This window comes from Henckelia pumila, chromosome 1, assembly GCF_033568475.1.
Source record: "Henckelia pumila isolate YLH828 chromosome 1, ASM3356847v2, whole genome shotgun sequence".
Classification (NCBI taxonomy): domain Eukaryota; kingdom Viridiplantae; phylum Streptophyta; class Magnoliopsida; order Lamiales; family Gesneriaceae; genus Henckelia; species Henckelia pumila.
Window position 1 is genome coordinate 141,425,067 of NC_133120.1, and position 4,686 is coordinate 141,429,752.

General features: G+C 38.0%; 1 long non-coding RNA gene across 1 annotated transcript; it reads right to left on the minus strand.

Annotated features, from left to right (window-relative positions):
• Positions 1 to 2,469: 2,469 nt before the first annotated feature.
• LOC140874224 (uncharacterized) lies at positions 2,470 to 3,709 on the minus strand. Its single transcript, XR_012148119.1, has 3 exons — positions 2,778 to 3,709; positions 2,606 to 2,686; positions 2,470 to 2,490 (listed from the first exon to the last, which is right to left on the minus strand). It is a non-coding gene; the product is annotated as an uncharacterized lncRNA (long non-coding RNA).
• Between the last annotated feature and the right edge of the window lie 977 nt (positions 3,710 to 4,686).

Below are 4,686 nucleotides of genomic sequence, written 5' to 3' on the forward strand. Positions count from 1 at the left end.
TGAAGGATATTCTTAAGTACTTGAGAATGACTAAGAATATATTCATGGTTTATGGAGGAAGAGAATTGAAATTGGAAGGCTATACCAACTCTAGCTTCCAAAGCGATGTGGATGACTCGAAGTCAACCTCTGGTTTTGTATTCATGCTCAATGGCGGTGCTGTCTCGTGGAAGAGTTCCAAGCAGGACACCACAGTGGAATCCACCACTGAGGCAGAATACATTGCAGCATCAGCTGCTGCTAAAGAGGCCGTTTGGATGAGGAATTTCGTCCAAGAGTTGGGCGTAATTCCTGAAGCTGTTGGTCCAGTTCCGGTGTACTCCGACAACACTGGTGTCGTTGCTCAGGCAAAGAAACCAAGGTTTCATCAAAGATCCAAACACGTACTGAGGAAATACCACATCATCCGGGAGATTGTGGAAAGAGGAGACATCACTGTCGAGAGAGTGGCCTCTACAGACAATATCGCTGATCCACTTACTAAGACCTTGCCAGGACCATTGTTTGACAAACATCGCGAAGCAATGGGATTACGTAGTATGACTAGTTGGCTTTAGGGCAAGTGGAAGATTGAAAGAGTGGGTGCCCGGTTAGCCAACTTGTGGCTAAGGGCTTTTATTACTCTATGTATAAACAATCTTTGTTTAATATAATTTACATTAATTAATGGCATTTTCTTTATCTTTCTTCATATTGTTATATTGTGATATACTATTGTTGTTTTGATAAAGACCTTGAATATACTATAGTGTAAGTAAGATGAGATAGTGAATAAAGAGAGATCACTATTATGAAACACATCTTATAGTCACTGTATATTCTAAACAGTTCCTAGTCAATTGAGCCGTCCGCTAATAAGGATAAGGATCGCTCAAGATTGAGACTAGCATTTGTGATGCCAAGTACCACGTTTCATTGGTAATGGACATGGAGATGTTCAAAGCATGCAAATGGATATTCATATGATGAATGATCGAACTACCCTATCCGGACTTTCCAAGTGGTTATCACTTATCGAGTGGATATAGTCCGCGGTTTTGGTTGTACACCATTAGTCCTTACTACTTGAAACATCATTGAGACTCTATATGCTAGTACTGTGCTTTGACTCGTTTACCGACTCTATTGGGGTCATCAGGTGTCGGGATTGGGTACAGTTACAACACATATAGGAGTCGATGCTTTGTTGTCAAGGATTCACCACATACTTGCGAGTGTGGATATCCTATGCGATCTGAGGAGATATTAGTGTGACGAATCTCTGGCCAGAGTACATGATGTGTTTTAGGTTACTCGGTTTCCTAGTAGCACATGCGATGTCACTATTTGATCTTCAAGATACATTGCATAGTTATCGAATCTCGAACGATTCTCGATGCACCAATGGTTGTTGATTCGATCGGGATATATGGATGAAGGGACCGTACTGTACGCTAACCAAAATCTACTGGTTCTTGTAGGCACTATCAGTGATACCTAGGGAATCATGGGGCGATGTTGCTAGGTGCTCTTACCATGATTCGATGGGTAAGTCGGAAATTATTGTTCCGAGTCACAAGGAGTTGTGAGCCCACGGCTAGCTCTATCCCTGAACCATTGAGGGTCACACAAGTAATGGATTACTAAACCCCGTTGAGATAATTAAATTTAAAGAGTTAAATTTAATGAAAGAGAAGTTGGACTTCTTAACTAAAGGGAGTGGAATTTCCTAAAATGACATATGGATGGGCATTTTTGGAAATCACTGAATTCGGATTCAGAAAAATTATCTTGACTTTAAAAGATGCAGAAATGGTTTCTGTGCACATTGGTGAAATCAGTTTATCAATCGGAGTCATGATGAATTTTATATTAATTTCTATAATAACAGGCTTGGCTTGTTGGGCTTAAGTTATGGATTATGGGCCCTAAGGAGTTAGAGTCCTAATATAATTATAACTTAATCTAGTCTAGAAATTATCCATAAATATAGGTGTAGTGTTTGAAAATTGCATGCATTCCATCCTTGAAATTTTCGAAAATCACTTATAATATTCTAAGGGAATTTTCGAAATTCTCTTCTCCTTTTTGAGATAATTCAGGCTGTGATTTTTGTGAAAATTACATTCTGAATTGACAGATCAAATCTGTTTATTCTCTTCGATAAACATCTGATTGATTTCTAGTGCAATCAATCAGAAGGTTTTAGTTTTTTTGTTCGTGGACCTAATTCCGGAGATTGATCGAGCAAGCCATCGGTTTCCGGGATTTACAAGAAGAGCAGATTAAATTCTGTTAGAGTCCATAATCAAGCCCTAGCTTGAAGAGGTAAAAATATTTAATTGTGAATTTATATTTTTACTTGCAAGATTTTAATCGTTTGGAATTGATACCCACGATATGGAATCTTTCCATATCGAAAATAAAATTTTTAAACTTCCGCTGCTCCGGGTATCACATCCGTGTGATCAGAGAACGCATGTTCCAACACTTGATTCATTTTTTTTTTCTCTGCAAGTGGAATATAAAAACAGGAAACAATTATAATTAACATTGGAATGTCTATACAAAATCAGTAGTACTTGAATATGAAGTATATTGATTCAAGAAAATGTATATGTGGTACCTTTTTCGAAGCAAAGGCTGAACTGCTTGCTTGAGTGGATTTGTGTCCCATTTCATCACTGTTTCCAACAATTTCTGGTCCCTTTACATTGACATTAAAAATCAGTGACATAAAATATTTATTTCTCATATATTTTAGATAAAGTAATGAATATATAATGAATTTTAACTACTTTATTTAGCTTTGATTTAGGGTGCACACTCTTGTTGCAAGTTGCTTTATTGTGACTCACTTCCAAGCACCTAGAACAAGTGTGGGTAAGGCCTTTTCTAGTAGAAACACTTTTGCCTTCATTCGGGTCCTTTCTTCTGTTTTTTTTGGGCCTACCTCTCTTTTTTTTGATCGGAGGTGGTCTAAGAGGCTCACAACTGGACTTGCAATAGTCCACCACACCTGGAACCACATGGATAACGTGCGAATACCCTTTTAGGTATTCATCTTTGAAGAAGTAGCTGGCCACATAATCCTCAATTTTGTGTCTACCTTGAGCAATTGCACAAGCTGCATGGCAGCAAAGGTATCCACGCAGCTGGAAAAAACCACAAGTGCATGACTTTTCCTTTAATTTAACAACAAACTAGTCCAAAACACTGAATGCATTCACATATTGGATCTGATACTCTTCTTCACCAGAATATATCGAAAAACAACTCCTAGAAGTGTCTTGAGCTTTTTGAATCCTTTTCAATATATTTGGACATATATTCCCAATGTATCCTTCCATGCTTGTTTTCCTTATTTGTATCATTTTCATCAGCTTGTTTCTTATTCCCTCAAGCATAATGATTATGGGCTGCTCTCTATCTGCTAGGATCAAGTTGTTAAAAGATTCACAAATATTATTCACAAAACACTCTGACTTACACTGTGTTAGAAAGTGGCTCTTAGCCCAGTGTTTAGGTGGTATATTTCCAAGCCATTCCGCTGCCGTTTCATGATTAGGATTAAGCTTAGGATCAAGATCTGCAATCTCTTTCATCACAGCATCAAATACATTCTTGTTTTCTGTACTAGCTACTTTCCAATACAATCGAACCAATTCTGGATTTTTGAACTTTTTCTTGAAATTTTGAAGCATGTGCCTCGCACAAAATCTATGCTCACAGTCTGGTACTAAGTCTTTCAATGCCTCTAAAAGACCCTTTTGCCCATCAGATACAAATGTCCACCTATCTTCCCCTATTCCTCCAATGTCCTCCAGTAACTCTGTAAGAAACCATGTCCATGTTTCATAATTTTCTGTCTCTACCACAGCAATTGCAATAGGGACCATTCCATCATTGCCATCCCTACCTATAGCTGCAAGCAACTGCCCTCCAAAAGTTGTCTTAAGAAAACAACCATCTAGTCCTATGATAGTTCTACAGGCACTCAAGAAATTCATTTTCAACCCAAATTGACTATAGTATAGCTTACCAAATGTAGGTGGATCACTGCCTTCTCGATTCCTAATTATAATCTTGCTTCCCGGGTTAAATTTTAAAATAGTCTCACAATAATCTCTGAGAACCATATATTGAACACCGTCAATCCCCCTAATTTTCTGGATAGCATTCTTCTTAGCCCTATATGCAGTCCATTTATTGACATCCACACCACACTCTACTAACATATTGTGAAATCTGATCTGCCTTTATGTTTGGATTTTCCCTCACAACCCCTTCAATTTTATCAGCCAAATATTTGTAGTTTGCTCTCCAATTTTTATGAGCCCTTGGACATGTATGTTTCCTTTCAATGTCTTGATTTGAAAAGTAGGACCACCCATCACTACGGAGGCATAAAATCTCCAACCACACTTCTCCTTATACTTCGCCGTGATTCTGCTCTTCTCATTTTTCAAAAAGGTCAATTCAAACCCTTCTCGAATGCTTACATCAGTTAGAACATCCCTACATTGCTTGAAATCTTTAAATCTCATTCCTACAACCAATTTAAATTTACTCATGTCTTGGCCCTCTCTAAAATTTGGATGTCTAGGACCTCCCTCATCTGAGTATTCATAAATCAGAGCATCCTCATCATCTGTAATATCATCCCCCCAATCACCTGTTGCACCCAAATCATTATTATTGGTTCCT